Source organism: Chelonia mydas, chromosome 3, assembly GCF_015237465.2.
Source record: "Chelonia mydas isolate rCheMyd1 chromosome 3, rCheMyd1.pri.v2, whole genome shotgun sequence".
Taxonomy (NCBI): domain Eukaryota; kingdom Metazoa; phylum Chordata; order Testudines; family Cheloniidae; genus Chelonia; species Chelonia mydas.
Window position 1 is genome coordinate 151,174,714 of NC_057851.1, and position 22,046 is coordinate 151,196,759.

At 39.6% G+C, this 22,046-nt stretch overlaps 1 protein-coding gene across 8 annotated transcripts in view; it reads left to right on the plus strand.

Moving 5' to 3' along the window:
• The window catches only part of LCLAT1 (lysocardiolipin acyltransferase 1), a 198,826-nt gene that overhangs the window by 17,071 nt on the left and 159,709 nt on the right, over positions 1–22,046 (plus strand). The window lies entirely within an intron of this gene.

The window sequence follows — 22,046 nt, forward strand, 5'->3', positions numbered from 1 at the left end:
CATTACAGTAGTTGATCCTGATGAGATGCATGGTGGTGTCTCCTGGAGTCAGAGACCTTGTTCCAACACCTGTGATGACTTTGCCAGTCTCTTGCACCCAGTAAGCACAGCTCCTGGGTCCACCCACAGGATCAAGCTCCTAATACAGTACGTGACCTATTGTGCCGTATTGATAAAGATTGACATCAAAAGTTATGTTTTTCCCCCCCGATTCTTTCTTTGTATAGAAAAGTAGCCTTTAAAGTTTTTGATAGAGGTTCATGGATTCAGCATATTTATTTTTTATTTAAATGTTTTAAGAGATTATAATAATTTTATGCCTTCACATATTTTGTATTAAATTCAGATTTCATTTTTAAACTGCATTTTTTGAAAAAGAAAAACCTATTATAATTTAAATAAAAAATCATTTTAAAAAATCTGTTGTTTTTTTCCCAAATCAATTTTTATCCACCTTGAAGTCTTAATTTGTCTACTACACATTATGTGATGCCTGGTTAAACTTCTTTATCCTATATTGTATCCAAAGCGCACACTAAATCAGAATTAGCATGGGGCCAGAAGACTTGAAGTGACTTCTCAGTCTCTTGGAAATTGGTTTGTTTGTAGTTAGAGGGGAGGCTTTCCACTAAACTTCATGTTTTGGGTCCTTTCTCTAGTGAATCTATTCCTATTAAGGTAGTGGTGTGGTTCTAATTTAGTTATTTCCCTTTGAGTGACAAATTAACTCTCTTTCTGGACATCTTTCCCTCTCCATCCCCCGCATCAAGTTAATCAGATCAGACTGGGGTAGTTGTTAATGGCCAAAATGTAACTGTCGGCATAGGGTTGAGCTGGTCCAAAAATAACTGGTCAAATATTGGTCAGATATTTAAAAGCATTAATTTACTAGAACAGTAACAACTAACCAAAAAAAAGCAAGATTTCATGGTTTCCAGTAAATTTAGCCTTAGATATTTATGGCTAATTATGTTCAAATAAATTTGTTAGTCTCTAAGGTGCCACAAGTACTCCTTTTCTTTTTGCGAATACAGACTAACATGGCTGCTACTCTGAAACCTAAAAAAAAAAAAAGTTACTTTTAATAGTTATTTAACTCAGAAAAATGCAAAAGACAAGGAAATGAAGTTTTAATAATTACATTTTTAGCAGTGTTAGGTTAGCATTTAAATGTAAGCATCATTCAAGACTGAATAGCTACAAAAGGAAAATGAAAGTAAAGAAATAAAACAGACACATAGTGAATATAAAAGAAAAGTCATTTTTATATGTACTTATGCTAGGTAGGCAGCAGGCCAACTCTTCAAGCATCTTGCTTTCGTTATTTTCTTTATCAGCTTCAAATGCTTCATTTATGTCTTGTCTAGGACTGTCGATTAATCGCAGTTAACTCACGCGATTAACTAAAGAGAGTTAATGACAATTAATTTCAGTTTCAATCACACGGTTAAACAATAGAATACCAATTGAAATTTATTAAATATTTTGGATGTTTTTCTACATTTTCATATGTATTGTATTCTGTGTTGTAATTTAAATCAATGTATATTTGATTATAAATATTTGCACTGTAAAAATGATAAACAAAAGAAATAGTATTTTTCAATTCACCTCAGATAAGTACTGTAGTACAAGCTGTTTGTTGTGAAAGTGCAACTTACAAATATAGATTTATTTTTTGTTACATAACTGCACTCAAAAACAAAACAATCTAAAACTTCAGAGCCTAGAAGTCCACTCAGTCCGACTTCTTGTTCAGCCGATCGCTAAGACAAACAAGTTTGTTTACATTTACAGGAGATAATGTTGCCCTCTTCTTATTTACAATGTCACCAGAAAATGAGAACAAGGCATTTGCCTGGCACTTTTATAGCCGGCATTGCAAGGTATTTATGTGCCACATATGCTAAACATTCCTATGCCCCTTCATGCTTTGACCACCATTCCAGAGGACATGCTTCCTTGCTGATGATGCTTATTAAAAAAAAAATGCGTTAATTAAATGTTATGACTCAACTCCTTGGGGGAGAATTGTATGTCCCCTGTGCTGTTTTATCCGCCCTCTACCATATCTTTCATGTTATAGCAGTCTTGGATGATGACCCAGCACATGTTGTTCATTTTAAGAACACTTTCGCTGCAGATTTCACAAAATGCAAAGAAGGTACCAATGTGAGATTTCTAAAGATACCTATAGCACTTGACCCAAGGTTTAAGAATCTGAAGCGCCTTCCAAAATCTGAGAGGAACGAGGTGTGTCACATGCTTTCAGAAGTTTTAAAAGAGCAACACTCTGATGCGGAAACTACAGAACCCGAAACACCAAAAAAGTAAATCAATCTTCTTCTGGTGGCATCTGACTCAGATAATGAAAATGAACATGCGTCGATCTGCACTGCTTTGGATTGTTATAGAGCAGCACCCATCATTAGCGTGGACGCATGTCCCCTGGAATAGTGGTTGAAGCATGAAGGGACATATGAATCTTTAGCGTATCTGGCACGTAAATATCTTGTGATGCCGGCTACAACCGTGCCATGAGAACGCCTGTTCTCACCTTCAGGTGACATTGTAAACAAGAAGCGGGCAGCATTATCTCCTACAAATGTAAACAAACTTGTTTGTCTGAGTGATAGTCTGAACAAGAAGTAGGACTGAGTGGACTTGCATGCTCTAAAATTTTACATTATTTTATTTTTGAATGCAGTTTTTTTGTACTTAATTCTACATTTGTAAGTTCAACTTTCATGATAAAGAGATTGCACTACAGTACTTAACATTAGGTGAATTGAAAAATACTATTTCTTTTTCTTTACAGCGCAAACCTTGTAATCAAAAATATAAAGTGAGCACTGTATACTTTGTATTCTGTGTTGTAATTGAAATCAATATATTTGAAAATGTAGAAAACATCCAAAATATTTAAATGATATTCTATTAGGGCTGTCAATCGATTTAAAAATCATGATTAATCACGCGATTAAACAACAGTAGGATATATTTATTTTAAATATTTTTGGATGTCTAGTCTTTTCTTCCTAGGCACCAACTCCGTGAGTGCTCTGGGGCTCAAGCGTGCATTCCCCCTCCCCCCCCCCAAAATAGGGGGTGCTCAGTACCTGCAGGGGGAGGGAGAGAGGAGAGCAAGCACCCGCTGGCAAAAACAAAAGTCAGCACCTGTGCTTGTCATCATCAAATTCCTCAGTATGTCCTTATTGCTCTTCATCTGATGAATATTGAGTCAACTGTCACGTGCCATTTTCTTCACTAATCTTAAATTGTGATATGTGGTCACAAGATTCCTAGCAGTGGAAGTCTTTAGACTGTTTCTGGTTTTTGAATATATGATCACTCAAACTGACCAATTTCATTCCACACGTAGTAGTACACAGAAGTGTTAAAATAATTTGTGCCACTGTAGAGTGCAACGACACAATCTTTCCCACCATGATGAAGGAGAAAACAAGCTGCTTTGATTCAACTGCTGGGATTGCACTCTGCATTGTTTTATGACTGAATGGGCGGCTGCTTGCTTTAGAACTTGTTACCTCCATCAGAATCATTTGTTTGTTATAGCCTTTAAAATTTGCAGTAGTCACTGAGGTCAAAAGTTGGCTCTGGAAGCATGGATCAAGAGGGTAGGTAGCATTGTGTGTGGGAGTGATCACTTGATTTTTCCATGATATTAATTTGTCTGTCTGTTTCTCTTCAACTTTTGTAAGTGGGTTGTTCTGTATTCTCACAAATGTTTCTTAATGTTCAGTAATTTGTTCTTGGCATCAGGCAATTTAGAACTATAATTTTTCCATATTCAGAATGGATTGAGCTACAGATTCAAGTAGTGAAATCAATTTTGAATTTCACATCCAAAAGACACCATCAAGAATGTCAATGGGATTTACTCAGGGGCAACACCTGGCCACCCCTTCTTCAGCAGCAACTGGTTGTAGAGCCTTCTTGAATCTTGGAAGATCTTTGAGACATTTAATAGAAGCTGCCTGTCAATTATGAGAAGTCTTACTTGGTGTGGATGAAATTGAGTGCTGTACTAACTGACGCTGAAAATCGCTGCTGATGCTTGGTTGTTTTTTTGAAAACCTTGACAGTGCTTTTCACTTTTGACTTGTGAGGAGAAAGTTGTAAGATCTTAAACATCACGAGTGAAAAGCTGCATGGTGTGGGCTGCACTTCCATAACACGGAAGGTGTGGATACTCATTTTATCAACTAAGGCCAAACAGCTTTCATATTAGCTGTTTTTTCAGTCACAACTGAAATAACCTTACGTGGACCCAATTCATTAATTATATGTTTAAACTGATCAGCAATATATTGGGAGGTGTGGTGATGCTCAGTTGTGCACTGGAATTAGCAAAACACTGGTGGTGGAGTTACCACCATGACATTGATGACACCCTTGTTGTGAATACTTCTCCATCAGACACTGACTAGAGACTCATGAGGAGCTTGTGCAACAACAGCAACTTTTTTCACACCCTCTGCTTTTGGCATACGGAAGCCATTTCCTACTTGTGACTTTGTAAATTGCATACTTGTGGCACCTTAGAGACTAACCAATTTATTTGAGCATAAGCTTTCGTGAGCTACAGCTCACTTCATCGGATGCATACTGTGGAAAGTGTAGAAGATCTTTTTATACACACAAAGCGTGAAAAAATACCTCCCCCCACCCCACTCTCCTGCTGGTAATAGCTTATCTAAAGTGATCACTCTCCTTGCAATGTGTATAATAATCAAGTTGGGCCATTTCCAGCACAAATCCAGGTTTTCTCACCCCCCCCCCCCCACAATCTGACATCATAATCAAAACGGCTGACAAAGGAGGTGCTGTTGTTCATATTCCGACCTATTCATGATGACAACAGCACCTCCTTTGTCAGCCTTTTTGATTATGATGTCAGAGTTGTTTCTGAGGCTGTGGATGGCATTGTGTTCCGCACGGCTGAGGTTATGGGGCAAGTGATGCTGCTTTTCCACAATTTCAGCCCGTGCACGTCGGCGGAAGCACTCTACGTAGAAGTCCAGTCTGCTGTTTCGACCTTCAGGAGGAGTCCACCTAGAATCCTTCTTTGTGACTTTGTCCTTACCCATAACTATTTTACATTTGGGGACAATGTATACCTTCAGATCAGCGGCACTGCTATGGGTACCCGCATGGCCCCACAGTATGCCAACATTTTTATGGCTGTCTTAGAACAACGCTTCCTCAGCTCTCGTCCCCTAACGCCCCTACTCTACTTGCGCTATATTGATGACATCTTCATCATCTGGACCCATGGAAAAGAAGCCCTTGAGGAATTCCACCATGATTTCAACAATTTCCATCCCACCATCCTCCTCAGCCTGGTCCAGTCCACACAAGAGATCCACTTCCTGGACACTACAGTGCTAATAAACGATGGTCACATAAACACCACCCTATACTGGAAACCTACTGACCGCTATTCCTACCTACATGCCTCCAGCTTTTACCCTGACCACACCACACGATCCATCGTCTACAGCCAAGCTCTGCGATACAACCGCGTTTGCTCCAACCCCTCAGGCAGAGACAAACGCCTACAAGATCTCTATCAAGCATTCTTACAACTACAGTACCCACCTGCGGAAGTGAAGAAACAGATTGATAGAGCCAGAAGAGTTCCCAGAAGTCACCTACTACAGGACAGACCTAACAAAGAAAAGAACAGAACGCCACTAGCCGTCACCTTCAGCCCCCAACTAAAACCCCTCCAACGCATTATTAAGGATCTACAACCTATCCTGAAGGATGACTCAACACTCTCACAAATCTTGGGAGACAGGCCAGTCCTTGCCTACAGACAGCCCCCCAACCTGAAGCAAATACTCACCAGCAACCACATACCACACAACAGAACCACTAACCCAGGAACCTATCCTTGCAACAAAGCCCGTTGCCAACTGTGCCCGCATATCTATTCAGGGGACACCATCACAGGGCCTAATCACATCAGCCACACTATCAGAGGCTCGTTCACCTGCACATCCACCAATGTGATATATGCCATCATGTGCCAGCAATGCCCCTCTGCCATGTACATTGGTCAAACTGGACAGTCTCTACGTAAAAGAATAAATGGACACAAATCAGATGTCAAGAATTATAACATTCATAAACCAGTCGGAGAACACTTCAATCTCTCTGGTCACGCGATTACAGACATGAAAGTTGCGATATTACAACAAAAAAACTTCAAATCCAGACTCCAGCGAGAAACTGTTGAATTGGAATTAATTTGCAAATTGGATACAATTAATTTAGGCTTGAATAGAGACTGGGAGTGGCTAAGTCATTATGCAAGGTAACCTATTTCCCCTTGTTTTTTCCACCCCCCCCCCCCCCGACGTTCTTGTTAAACCCTGGATTTGTGCTGGAAATGGCCCACCTTGATTATCATACACATTGTAAGGAGAGTGGTCACTTTAGATAAGCTATTAGCAGCAGGAGACTGGGGTGGGAGGAGGTATTTTTTCACGCTGTGTGTGTATAAAAAGATCTTCTACACTTTCCACAGTATGCATCCGATGAAGTGAGCTATAGCTCACGAAAGCTTATGCTCAAATAAATTGGTTAGTCTCTAAGGTGCCACAAGTACTCCTTTTCTTTTTGCGAATACAGACTAACACGGCTGTTACTCTGAAACCTGTAAATTGCATGTTACTTGCAAAAAAAAAAAAAAATTCTAGTGTGTAAAGAATTTTGGACCATATGAAGTGGTGTATTACTGTTATAAATACCTCTAGCAAATGTACGATCAAATTAATTTTTCTGGTCACGGGATGTTCTGTTCAAATTGTCTTCGTACCAATTTGATGAACATCTGAAGACTTTGCAAGAGTAGGAGTTTTCGATGCTGAAGGAGGCAGAGTAGCAAAATTCTTATTAGAAGATGAAGAAATGGAATTAGCTTCACTTTCATTGTTACTCATCACTGTCTTAATTGAAAGACTGCATACTTCATACTAGTACTGCTGAAGACATCGGGGAAGGAGAATGTACAGAAGAAAACAAGTTTTGATGCAGACCAGCCTTCTCTTTTTTTGTGTTTTGACTGCAGTAATCTAGCTTTTACAGTAGTTGGACACAACACAAGAATTCAACAAGTGTTTGTCCATTGTAGCTACATGCGTCACACATTCAAAAGAACAAAATTTGCACTTAGCTTTAGCAGTTTTTCCATGTCTAATAAAAAAAAAATTTCTATACAAATGATTTTGGCTTTCCCAGATTCTGCATAATTTGTAATGCTACTGTTGTTAATTTCTCACTGTTTTTGGAATGTTCTCTAGATTATGAAGTATTTCTAGAATTTCAATCAATCACTTCTATTTTTAATTGCTGCTGTTCCAGCTAATCAAAATGTTTTGAAGATACCATTTTTATTCTAGAACATTCCAGCCAGTCAAGATGCTCAACTTTCAGTTAGTTCACCTTTTTCCCAGCAGGTGCCATTAGCATATACTAAAATGAGTGATCAAGACTTAAGGGCTTGTCTACACAGTCCAAACTATGGGGATGTGAATTGTAGAGCGTTCTAAAGTGTTGTTCTCTAGCTGCCCCACATAGACCCTGCTGGCGTGAACTAAAAGGTACCTAGTTCATGTTGATGTAGTCCCGAACAGGACTTGAGCTGGAAACTGTTTGGACTTCTTTGTTTCTCCTTTTCGTCTCTTTTTAGCTAGGGACATTTAGCCTGGGTAACTGACATGAATCATCTGGTCAATGCTGCAGTTTTAACAAAACTTTAACTGCCCATGGGCTCCATTCTGTAGAGATTAACATGTCCAAGAATGTATAACCCCATCAGGCTGAATCAGTGAGAAGCTAATTTTTCAGGGAAAAAATACTTTTGTCTAACACACTCTTTCCACATCACTTGGTATATTTTGCTCTAAGATTTCATTATGGTTTCTCTTGTCTGGTGATATTCTAAAATTTTAATTGGCCTGCATCCTACACTGATTTCCTTAGTACCTGCATAAGCTGAAATGGGTAATTTGCATTTTTTTATGGTAAGTATTAGCATTGTATGTATTTGAATTCAGAAGATAATTGCATATCTTGCAAATTACTCAGTGGCTAGTTCATCTTGAAACATTTAGAAATCCATTTTGGTTTCTCATAATTACAATGTTTTAGTAAGACATCTAAATGTGGGACAGCATTTGGTAGCAAGATGCTTGTTTTTCTAAACTAAGCATGGTTTCTGTGGCTAAATTTTCCTTTCATTTTATAAATATAGATTTTAATCAGTATAGATCAAACTTTTCCAGGCATGTTAAAATTAACATAAACCATACTCTTTCTAAAATATATATTACGAACATGATTGCACGTATCTTTGTACAAAATGAAAAAGTTATGATGTTTGTAAACTAATGAGGTTATATTCAGCACTTTTGAAACTCCTTTATGGTTTCTGTGAAAATGTTTGAGAAATTGTATCAAAAATATAATTTGGTATGGTACTAGAAATCTTGTATTAGTACGATTGAAAACATGAATTCTCTGCTGTTGAAGTTTGAAAGAAAGAAACTGCATGGGTTCACTAGTCTTAAAACCAGATTATAACCCCAAGTAAAGCAACGTGAAGCCTGTCTAGTTCTTTCCAAACATGTCTGAGCATCTTAAAGACATTTCTTAAATTTTCAATTTTTATCTTGCTCCTGCTTTAACAAGCTAGTGTATAATTAAATTATTTGTGTTCTTAAAAAAAAGTTTCTATGCAAATATACAGTAAGCACTAAACTTTTTATGAAAATACTGTTGAATGTATTCTTCTTTTGGGAAGAGTGAGATGTATGTAGCAAGAGAGAATCAGATAGCAATGTTGAATGGATTTGGAAAGCTATCACAACTCCCTTAATTATTATCACAGTTCCAATAAATCCAGCCTGACTCCCAGCAAGCTATAGCCAAGCAAAATAAAGATTAGAACAATCCCCATCCTGTTCCACTAGTGACCACCCTCATTTTCCTCTTTCCCAAAACTAGGAAAAATTGAAACTCTTTATAGTACCCCCCAAATCAACAAGATTAGGCTATTTTGGACTAAGTGAATCCAGGGACCCTCCCAGAGTGTATCCTGCCAACAGCCCTCTCTCACTTATACATAAACGGTTTTAGCTCAAGTATTTCTCCTGATCCTAACTGTGATGGTATGGGATCAGGGAGATAGAGATCCTCTCTGAAGTAAGTTAGAGAGAGAAGATGAGTGAGGTAATATCTTTTATTGGACCAGCGTCTGTTGGTGAGAAAGAAAACTTCTGAGCCACACACAGCTCTTCTTCAGGTAACTAGCACTCTATCTGGTCTATGACCTAACTTTAGAAAAACGCCTCTAACTTCCTGTGGCATTTATCAAGGAGATCAGTTGTATGTAGTTCTACCATATGCTGCTACTATCAGAACAATCTTTCAGATGGGATTAATATATTTTAAATAGTTAATTTTAACTGGGAATTAAATAACATTCTGCCTTTTTAGCAGTCTCATTCTGAAAAGTATAGAAGAGAACTGTCTTCAGGGTTTAAGCATAGTATTGGGCGGAATCTAACAGCTGTTGAAGTCATATGATGCTCTTAAACTTTCTCCAAGTTTGAAACATGTCCTTGGAGAAAGCATGTGACCAATGCCAGACAATCAATGACAAGTGCAATTCATGTGATAGTTGGGAATAAAGGTGCATGATTGTTTCCGTTTCATGTTGCTTTACCTATTAGAATGTAAAGAATATTGTTTGAGAAACCTAATCATGATACCATTTTGACTACAGCAGTAGCAAATGTTACGATGATTTATATCATACAAATTGATTGGAAAATTTCTTGGAACCCTTCTTAAATTTTTCCTTTCCTAGCAGGCGTTATTGTTGCGTTAGTGGCCTTTGACTGTTCCACTTATATATGCCTTCAAACAATTGTTCAAAAGTTAGACTTGTACCTTTTTCTTCATGATACAATAAAGTATAAAAGCTTGCGGGGGGGGTTCTGTTTTTGCTTTAGAATTCTCAAAATTTTCAGCTGTAATCTTTCCTAATTTTGCTGTGAATCTGTAGGTTTTGGTTTGATGGAGCATTGAGTCACATTCCAGTGGGAGATGGGGCTGTACAAACAGGGCAGCCTGCCTTTCACAAGTGTGTGGGCGGGGGGGAGCTAATCTTCTTGGTTGGAAACTAACTAAGGATGATACAGGTGTTTTTTTGTTTTTTTTTTCCCCCAGGAACAAAATAAATCCTAGCATGGTAAAACTGTTGATAATGATGCAGAAAAGGCAGAATTTTTGAATAAATATTTTTGTGTTGGAAAGATGCAGGATGATGTACTTTTATCACATGAGGATGATGAAATACTTTCCAGTCCACTTGTAAATAAGGAGACTGTTAAGACAACATCTGCTAGGGATAAGCATTTTAAGGGTTTGTCTACCCTTAAAGCGCTGCAGTGGTGCAACTGCATCACGATAGTGCTTCAGTGTAGACACTACCTTTGCCTACAGGATGGCTTCTCCTGTCAGCATAGGTAATCCACCTCCCCAAGAGGTGGTAGCTAGGTCGATGGAAGAATCCTTCCATCAACCCAGTGCTGGTCTACACTGTGGGGTAGGTCTGTATGTGTCATGGGGGTGTGGATTTTTCACACTGCGGGAGGCAAAGCGATAGTAAAGTAAATTCCTAGTGTAGACCAGGCCTTAATCCAAAGGGCAGGATAATGTGCCCTCAAAAATCTTAAAGGGGTTGTGTGGTGTAATATCTGGCCTGCTGGTGTTACTTTTTAATAAATCATAGAATACTGAGCTAATTCCTGACAGCTGGAAGAGTGCTGATATTGTGCCAATATTCAAAAAGGGCAATGGGATGACACAGGTAACTGTAGGATGTTTAGCCTAATGACAGACCTAGGTAAAATAGTAGAAAACTTGATATGCTTTATTCAGTTGATAAAGAACTAAAGCATTGGAATATAACTAAAGCCAGTCAATGTGGTTTTATGGAAAATAAGTTTTGTCAAACCTGATTTAATTGAGCTTACAAGTTTGATTGATAAAGGTAATTGTGTAGCTGTAATAAACTTTTGTAAGGCATTTGAGTTGGTACCACATGACATTCTGATTAAAAAATTAGCACTATACAATATCAATAAAGCAACATTAAATGGATTAAGAACTGGCTAACTGACAGATCTCAAGTACAGTAGAACCTTAGAGTTACGGACACTTCAAGAATGGAGGTTGTCCGTAACTTTGATATGTTCGTAACTCTGAAAAAAGCACAGTTCAGGCTCCAGATCTAGCAGCTGACACTCCAGGCCAGGCTTCAGCAGCAGCTGAGGCTCCATACTCAGCCCCCTCATGAGTTTGCAAGCTTGTCCTCCTCCTGGCAGAGGAACGTGTGTGTGTGAGAGAGAGAGAACAGCGCATCACCTGGCAGATGGGGCGTAAAAACAGCGCATCCCCCTCCCTGCGGGGGAGGTGGGGAGTTTGAAAGTGGTGCAGATCCCAGCGCTGACACTGCTCTGCTGGTCTGGCTCCAGCTGCCTTGGGCTGGCAGCTCCAGCATCTTGCTGTAAGTGGCTGTCCTGTGCGTGGGAGTGGGGATGGGGACAGGGATAGGCAGCCCAGATGTGCCTACCTTTAAGATGCAATACAGGTACAGTATTTCCTTTTTTTTTTTTTTTTGTCTCTGCTGCTGCCTGATTGGTAACTTCTGGTTTCACTTGGTGTCCAGTTGACTGGTCAGTCCGTAACTCTGGTGTTCGTATCTTTGAGGTTCTACTGTCGTTTATAAATTATATAGATTATATAAAAGAATGTGACTTCAAAAATTTAGAAATGCGCAGTGTAAACAACCTATGACATTTATTCAAGAAAACTGAAGACCTTGGTTTAAAGCAGGGTTAGATCTATTTTCATAGCTATTAAGGAGGATGTGCATATGTTGTAGTTCTTAATTATTTTTCACATTTTCCTAAAATATCTGTACTAGAAAACACATGTGCCAAACAAGTCATTAATAAAATAAATTTTTGCAAGGAATGATATGGTAATGACTGATAATGGACCTCCGTTTCACAGTTAAGAGATTTTAAAAGTTTTGCAATAGCATATGGTTTCAACGCTATTACATCAAGTCTAGGTAATCCACAATCTAATGGCCTAATTGAAAATGGTGTTAAAATAGTAAAAAGATAACTAACAAAAACTGAAGAAATTAATACTGTTTTATATATGGCATTATTAAATTACAGGTTTATCCTATAATTACAAGGTTTATGCCATTACAACAAGGTTTATCACCTGCATAGTTGTTGTTTAACAAAAGCTTAGAAACAGATTACCTATGTTTTTTCAAGAAGGATGTAAGGAAAAGAATAATTATAAATATCAGTCAAGTTTGTGTCAAAATAATTATTATGATAGAGGATTGCATGAACTACCTTATTTGACACTGCATGATAGAGTACATATTTATAATGGTACAAAATGAGCTCTGAAAGCCACTGTAATTAGAGGTCATGACCTTATGATGCCATGACTAATAATGGTCAAGTCTATAGTCAAAATCTAAGATACTTGCAGTTGTTACCTGCAAGACCAGACTCTGCTGAAAGAAGAAATGATATAGTTCAGCAAGAAGGGCAGCAAGAAAATGAAAATGCCATCATTCCTCTAAGTAGTAAGAACAACTTCCATAATATAGCAAATATAGGAGTTAGACGGTTATTGCATCATAGGAGACCTGTAAAAAGACTTAAAGTGTTAAGAGATATTTCTGCTATATGAATAAATGTGTGCTTTTAAAAAATAAATTAAAGGAACTGTGGTGTTTCTGTAACTTTAAGGACAAATTTCAGAGTAGCAGCCGTGTTAGTCTGTATTTGCAAAAAGAAAAGGAGTACTAGTGGCACCGTAGAGACTAACCCATTTATTTGAGCATAAGCTTCATCCGATGAAGTGAGCTGTAGCTCACGAAAGCTTATGCTCAAATAAAATGGTTAGTCTCTAAGGTGCCACTAGTACTCCTTTTCTTTTTAAGGACAAATAGGATCTTCAGAGTGTGGGAGGTGACAGTGAGAAGAGGCTTTGGTTTTAGGTTAGGCTGATAAATTGACCTGAGTTAAAATGCTCTGTATGTATCCAATAAAGACTGTTGTTAAGTTAGTAGCAATGAATAATTAAGTCTAGTGGATTTCTTGAATATAAAACAACACAACTGCAATCTTTGGATGTATAAACATGGGAGTAGTGAGTAGGAGTAGGGAGGTGATTTTTATTTCTGTGTATCATATTGGTGAGACCAATACTGGAATACTGTGAATAGTTTGGGTATCCATGTTTTAAAAAGGATATTTGAGGGGAAAACTGGAGAGGCAGAAAAGAGCCACAAAAATTATTTGAGGCGTAGAAAAAAATGCCTTACAGTGACAACTGAAAGAACTAACTCAATCTGTCCAATTTATCAAAAATGAGATTGTGACTTTATTATAGCATATAAATCTTTTCATGTGGAAGAAATACAGGGTACAAGGGGCTTTTTCATCTTGCAGAGAAATACAGAAACAAGAACCAATGCCTGGATGCTGAAGCCATATAAATTCTTATAAGAAATTAGGCTCAAATTTTTAACAGTGACGGTGATTAACCACTGGAACAAACTGCCAGGGGAAGTGGTGGGTTCTTCATCTCTCGATGTCTTCAAGTCAAGATGGGAAGTCTTTCTGGAAGATAAGCTTTAACCAAGTTATACTTGAGTCAAAGACATGATCCTGGCCTCAATGTAGGGGTAACTGGGTGAAAGTTAATGGCCTGCAGTATACGGGAGGTCAAACTAGATGATACAAGGGTCCATTTTGGCCTTAACCTCTATGAATGTATGAAAAGAGCACAAGCCACATATTTGTTTTTTTTTCTTTTGCAGGTTGCTTTTAAGTGATTTATTAAGTGGTTTATTATCAATGAGCAGTTGAATGTAGCATATCTTCGAATACGAGAAGCAGTTAGCTTTCTGAATTTAACATGTCTTATTAGAGAAAGGGGTGTATTTGGCCTGGTTTAATCTCTATTAATCTCTGCAAACTGTCTGGGAAGGTGGGAGTTTAATGTTCTTGTCTATGTTTGATCTTTTTATAAAGTTTGGGACTTTAATTTTTAAGAATAGCACCAGTCTGAGTATGTCTTGCCCTCTCCAGTAGAAAAGTAGATTTTACACTATAGTTTCCTTAAAATCTACTTTCATGTCTATTTGATTTATAAGGAGTGTTTCTGCAGAATCATCTCTTTCTAACCATCGCAAGTGGTAGAGGGAGTGAAGATTTCTCAGAATTATGGTTTTGCTTAGAGGACAGAGTATTAGTTTATTAAGAACATAAGGTTTAAATTTATTCCACTTGAATACCAAGTTTTAAATAACAACTTGACAATTATCCACTGTTTCCACTGTTTGTATTTGGCAATATTTTCACTGAAATATGAACATTTTCAGTTCATTTTGTTCTTTGACATCAGTGGTTTTATCTTGGATTTCAGTTCCCAAAACTTGACTTAAAATAGCTGTTTAATTTATATAGGAACTAGAGGCAAACTTTTTTTCCACACTTACATTTGTAATAAAGCTAGGCATGGTGCCTGTTGCAATTCCCCTAATCTGAAGGGAGAATGTCTTACTTATTTCTTGACATGGAGAGACATCTTAGTTTTGAAACTCTACTGGGTGCAAATAGCTGTTTGTGCCAGATGTTGAGGTGTATTCTGGTAATTGTGTACAATAATGTCAACTTCAGCAAGTAAAAAAGCAAAAATCCCAAATGTAAGAGAATGAAATAACTAAATTGAATGAGGTTTCATTTGGGTCTTGCCTGTGGGTGAAATAACAATGGTTATATCCAATCACACATCTTAATAGCTCCTGAATGACAAATACATGCAAGCAATGCCCAGGTTTAAGCAGCTGTTTCCTATCCTTGTTATAGTAGGCAATTTGAAGGATACTTGGGAGATCGTTTGTCTGTGAAACCAAAACAGTTTTGTAGTTTTGATGTTACGGAAATTAAATGTAGGCAAAAGTAAATTTAGTTACCATTCACTAGCCACCATTCCAAGGATCCTGTTCCGTATTGGTAGACCATCAGTATATTCACTTCTGCCTCCCTTCCTCTTGAGAGGAAGATAGTTTTAGCAAATTCTCTTAAAATGTATTACGTCTTACAGCATATAATTCTTATGGAAGATGTAATGAGGTACAGTAGCATATTAAAATATGTAGAGTGTGAGAATACTTTTGAGTATCCCGAAACTTTATGGTGGAATATTCCAGAATAGCTACAAAGTTCCCAAGTATGTTAGAGATTCTTTTCTTGAAATAGAAGCCTGAACCATGCCTCTGTGCGGAGTCCTGCACTCTGCTAGTATCTCCAGACTTTGCAATAAGATAGTCCCTACAGTCCAACTGCCATGTCCGTTTAGAAGCGGTAGGTCATCAACTAAGTCAAAATCTTCAAGGTGAATTGAGGTTTAGGTGTCTTTGGGCACATGAATGCACCTGGCCAGCTGTGCCAGACTGACTTGTTGGTGGAATGTCCTTTCCACCAGATCTCTGAATGGTCAGTGCTGAGAGGCCTAGCAGCCCTCCATGGTGAGAGGTTTCTCATCCTTGTGGTCTGGCACTGCGGTGTTTAGACCTTCTTCCCAGAGAGGCAGAGAAAAGTCTCCTTCCTCTTTCTGAAGTTCTGCAGCCACTGCTGCTCATCCTGGTCTTGACTACAGACCGTTGGGACAGAGTTGTAATCAAGGTCATCACTCAAAAGCTGTGCTTTGCTTGTTAAATGTATTTCACAGAGCCGATTGAGGCCAGGGTTGGGAGCACAACATTTGTCATTGAGTTGCAGCATGAATTCCATGTATTTCTAGGCTATGTCTATCCCCAGGAATTATTGCCAGAACCCTTTACACCACCACTGAAGCCACATAATTTGCAAGACCTCAAGAAAACAACTGTGTCTGTGAACAAATAGTGAGCTCTAAGTTGTTAAGTCAGTCCTCTGTTTTGAAAATAACTTGTGGAAATGACATCATTTCTTGGGGAATTTTGGGAATTTGACCCATTCTCACATAATTCCTTTGGCCTCCCGGAAACCCTTTCGAAATCTATCACAAGCCAATGATTCAGGGAGCTGTCAAACTGTGGATACTCAGAAGGTAGTCCACCTCACTACTGTGGTGCTTGTGGACATGTAACAGAATGGTAGATGAAATAGTATGTCTACTCTGCAATGCATGATTGCTCTTTATGTTGGTGCAATCATACGAGTTGAATTAGCTATGGTTTCATGCTCTAGTGTAGACATGCCAATGGTTTGTGTCATGTCTGTTGCAGAATCTCTTCCTGAGATGGGGTGCCCAAGCTCTCTGAGTCTTTATTCATGTCTTTCTTTTAGTTACCTTTGTAAAGTGTTTACACTGAGGAGCCTTCTATTCTGTGAGATAATAGTTGAACCTCACCTGTTTTGGTTGCATTTGTGTGTATAAATATAACATTGTAATATACTGTTATTAAGTAAGCTGTGTCTGCTCAATTCAGTTAGGGTTTATTTTAGAAACATCCCTTGAGGTTGTTAGACATCAGCAGTAGAAATCCAGAGAATATGGCTTCTTTAAAAAAAGAAAATTTACTTTTTTCTTTCAAAATTCAGCAACTATATACTGAAAATGTTATCTTGATAATTAGAAGTTTGAATATGTAACTTAAATGGAGACTTCTAAAATACACTATATAATTACATGTTAGACACTCACTTTGCTGAATTCACTAACCTGCATGCCTCCCTTAAGAGGTTGGAAGAGAAATTCTGAGTCACACTTTGTGTGTGTGTGTTTGTTTGTGCTGTTTTTGTTTTTTGTAGTTCTTGTTGTTTGGTTACAAATATTTACATCGGGAGCTGGTTGCAAGTATTTGTGAGCTTGCAAGGACCTTTGCTTATATTAGTAACTTGAAGAGCCAAAAACCTGAGCCTTGGAGTTTCTACCTGTCTCTTGCTATTTCAGGACTCGAGTGAGAATCTGGTATACACAGGGCTTTCAATTTGAAGGGATGAAGTTTGCTGAGGTCATGGGGAATTGATACACCAAAACCCCATGAAAATCCCTACAAATATCAGTCCCCCACAGAAGGAATGGCCTCAGCCATGGTAGAGAGCTGGAGTATCAATGACAGAAGCGATCAGATATTTGAGGATAAGCCCATCTTCATTCTCTTTTGCCCAATCTGCCCTTTCAACTAGGTAACAGACTTTATGACCGTGTTGGGAGCCACATCAGAGCTGATTAGGAACCAGCAACCATCTTTGGGAGATATCTTACCCTGTCCTCTCAGGCCTGGTCAGCTATCACTTCAGACAAATGGCTGTTGGATAGTGGTACTGTCGTACAGATTCTTCACAGCACTGAGAGTCTTTACAAAATGCCTAGCAGTGTGAGCAGCCTACCTGAGAAGACAAGGCATTCATGTCTACCCCTGCTTGGATGACTGGCTGATCAGAGGCAGATCTCAGTTGCAGATAGCAGTGAGCTTGGAATGCCCTCTATCTCTCTTCATCTGGCTGGGCCATCTAGTGAACTATGAAAAATAATCACTTACCACATCACAGATCATAGAGTTCATAGGAGAACTGATTGAATCCAGATCAGAGAAAACATATCTGCCTGAGGACAGCATCCATTCTTTACAAACACGCATATTTCAGTTATATCCAAACCAGCTATGATAGTATGGGTATGCATTGCAGTGTTAGGCCATATGTGGGTGTGCATGTAGTGATACCGCTTGCCAGACTTCACCTGTGGCTCCTTCAGCTCTGGCTCAGGTTAGTCTACTCTCTGAGATATCAGACAGAAAGGTCACAGTAACACATTGTCATTGCAGAACTGGCTTAGGGGCAGGAACCCACAAACACATGGAAAAGGGTATCTTTTTCAGTTTTCTCCCAAACAAAGCTGCTAATCACGGCTGTTTTAGGGACGGGTTGGGGAGCTCATTTGGAGCACTTACAGATTCAAGAAACTTTCGTTCCAGATGACATGGGACTGCACACGAACATCCTGGAGCTTGGAGCTATCAAACTGGCCCGTATGGTATTCTTCTCTGTCTTCCAACAGCCAGTAGTGCAGATCTTCACAGACAACATGACAGCCATGTACTAAATAAACTCACCTCTCGGCTTGGAGGTTATTGAATTCTGGACTTGGTGCTCTCAAAACGGGGTAAACACACTGGCACTTCATCTTCCAGGAGTCAGCAACAGCCTTGCAGACATCTTCAGCCGGCAGTCTGATCTGGTCATGAATGGCTTTTGTACAGATCCATCATGGGAGTGGCATTCAGTCCAGTTGGGATTCCCGTTGTAAAATTGTTTACCACTAAGTACTATGCCAAATGTCAAACTTTTTGTTCCAGAGGAAGTCTGAGACCAGGATTGTTGCTGGAAGCCTTCCTCTACTGCAGTGGGACAGAGGCCTACTTTATGCCTTTCGACTGATTCCCAAGTCAGAAGGGACAATGCTGCAATCATTATTGTGGCTTCATAGTGACAGATATCAGCTAAAACTGTCTTGTTACAGATATCCATTCAGCCTCCAATCTAGCTCCCAGACCGTGGTGCTGTGAAATCGGGTTTGGACGGTTAGACATCCCATCCAGACCTGAAGTCTCTGAATCTGACGGTGTAGCTGTTGGCTGGCTAAGTACCATGGACAGACTGTTCCTACAGCCCTTGGTACTAAAGATTCTTTCTGCTTACTACATTTAAAACAAGGTGGTCTTTTGTCTGGGTCTCAGCTTGCCATCTGCCCATGCAGTCATGTTCTGTCTTTTCTCACAGCACAATACCAAAGTATCTCAAAGGATTAATGCACACTTATCCACCAGTTAGAGAGCCTACTCCTGCCTGGGACCTCAATATAGTCTTCCTGAGATTCATGGAAACTCCAGTTGAACCTTTCTCAGAATGCTGCTTACACTACCTCTCTATAAAGGCTGTCTTCCTAGTTTCCTGTCACTTTGGCTGGAAGAGTAAGCTAGCTTCAGGTGCTTCTAGCGGAACATATTCCCCCCTCCCCCACAATATTCCTTTGACAGAAGGTGGAGCTAAAGTCTCACCCAGAATTAATTCCTAAACTAATCTCTCTGAATTTAATCCAAAACAGTCAATCTAGCTGTCATCTTCCCAAAACCACACGCTACACCAGGAGTAAAGGAATTGCACACATCAGATGCGCAGGACTTTCCTTTATTACGTTGACAGTACCAAACCGTTTAGATGGTTGCCCCATCAATTTCTGGCTAGGACTGGGAGATCTAAAGGTCAGGCCATCCCACCACAAAGAATATCAAAATGCATCACCTTGTCTTATCAGTTGGCTGGTTTACCTCTCCCACCAAACATCAAGGCTAACTCCACCAGAGCTCAGGCAACATTCCTCCACTTGTTTCAGAAATGTGTCAGTATCAGAAATCTGCAAAGCAGCAATGTGGAATAACCCACTGACCTTTCTTAAACACTGTACTTTGGACTTAGCTGCTAGGTCAGATGCCAAGTCCAGAAGAGCAATACTTCAATCACTGTTCAACTGATGCAGCAGATATTCCTGAAGAAGGTGGGAATGAGGAGCTACTGCTTGCCAGTCAACTACACTGGGTTCTACATTGACATATGCTCCAAGAAGGAAGAATGGTTACTATTTCCTACAGTGACTGTAATTCTTCAAGAAGTTGTCAGCATAGATCCTGTGACCTGCCCTCCATCCTTGCATTTTGGAATCCTCACCTATCACGGGCTTCAAATGGCTGCTCTACCCTTTGTGACAGGGTCAGACCAGATGGCTATAGGAGAGTAACAGAAGGCAGATATCTACTTAGCCTGGGGCTAATATCCTTTTTTCCTGTGTAAGGTAACAGGGAAGGTTCCAGAACAATCAGGAACCTTCTGGAGACAATTAAGACAGGCTGATTGGCTGCAGGTGTTCTAATCAAGAAGCTGCTAGAATCAATTAAGGCAGGCTAATCAGGGCACCTGGGTTTAAAGAGGAGCTCACTTCAGTTTGTGGTGCGTGTGAGGAGCTGGGAGCAAGAGGCGCTAGGAGCTGAGAGTGAGAACATGGACTGTTGGAGGACTGAGGTGTACAAGCATTATCAGACACCAGGAGGAAGGTCCTGTGGTGAGGATAAAGAGGGTGTTGGGAGGAGGCCATGGGGAAGTAGCCCAGAGAGTTGTAGCTGTCGCACAGCTGTTGCAGGAGGCACTCTAAACAGCTGCATTCCACAGGGCTCTGGGCTGGAACCCGGAGTAGAGGGCAGGCCCAGGTTGCCCCCAAATCCTCCCAACTCCTGGTCAGACACAGGAGGAGTCGACCTGGACTGTGAATTCAGAAAAACGGCCAAGCTGAGTGCTGCCGTGAAGCTCCAAGGTGAGCAAATCCGCCAATAAGCGCAAGACCCATCAAGGTAGAGCAGGAACTTTGTCACACCTTGCACTGATGGACATGGCTTTCAAACAAATCTGATCACACACCCATGAGGCACCTGTGCACCTATAGTGGGATCCACACTGACAATGTCTTGAAGAACCAGAGTTACTCTAGGGGAAGTAACTGTCCTTCATTCTTTCCAGCAAATTACACTTAGAAGTTTGCCCAGTAGTGCTGACTTTTCCCCCTTCCTCTGCTTGAGACCATATTTTTTAAAATTTTTTTTTAAAGATTAATAATTTCCCCATGTTCATTATTTCTCCGCTCTGAATCTTGAAACACAGGGTGTAACAGCCAAAGAGAATTTTTGTGGGAGCTCTTTGCTAAAATATTGGAAGCACATTACTTCCTTGACTAATTAAGAAATAGGAAAACTTAGGTTTAGAAAAGCTCCTTCTTGGTAGCTTTAGGATTTAGTGGAAGTTACTCCTTTCATATGAACAATAAGACAGCTTTCTTACCATTCTACGTGGCAACATAAAACAATTATTGGGAACCAAATATCTAAAGTTTTTTGCAGAATTTCAATTTAGGAAATTGTGCTTCATTTGTCTGTATTGCATGTGCTTTATTCCTATATCAGAGGGGTAGCTGTGTTAGTCTGGATCTGTAAAAGCGGCAAAGAGTCCTGTGGCACCTTATAGACTAACAGACGTATTGGAGCATAAGCTTTCGTGGGTGAATACCCACTTTGTCAGATGCATGTCACATGCATCCGACGAAGTGGGTATTCACCCACGAAAGCTTATGCGCCAATACGTCTGTTAGTCTATAAGGTGCCACAGGACTCTTTGCCACTTTATTCATATAGACTTTTATTGTAGAATATTGCTTTAAGAGAAATTTCCACTTACTGTTGACTTGAAAAAATGGTCTGATCTAACAAACTTAAAATGTTTTCATGAGAGCCAACGGGACAACACCCAAAAAAATTTAACTTATTGTTGGGGAATTCTTCTTTCTGACAAGACTGCTCTTACTGTTACAGCCTACCAGCCAGTTAGCTAAATGTTCACAATCTGTACTGAAGCTTACCAATTGCATCTGCTGTAAGGACTGTAATAACCACCTTCTGTAAATATGTCATTTGCCAGGATTCTCACTCCTGGGTATTAGTTTCTTTGCACTGAGACTGGTAGAGTTTTCCCAACTCTAAAAGAACTTTGAACAGATATCAGGATAGAGTGTGAGGCAGGTATGCCGTCCCCTGTAAATGCTTCTCCTCCACTGAAGAAGGCTTCTCTATGCCAGTCTATCTTGTATAAAAGGTCTTAGTAAAGCTAGGAGAGAGAGTGATTTAGAAGAATGTAATAACCTCGTACTGGTTCAGGAGGTACCAGTCTATTGCAAATGGCCAACATTGAGCTCATCAGGTTGAGAGTCTGGCCTTTGATCACTCAGAAATGAGGGCACCTCTCTTCATCTTACCCTGGGAGCTCTTTCCTGGACATCCTTTTTACCCCTGTTGCGTAGAAAACCATAGACACGTT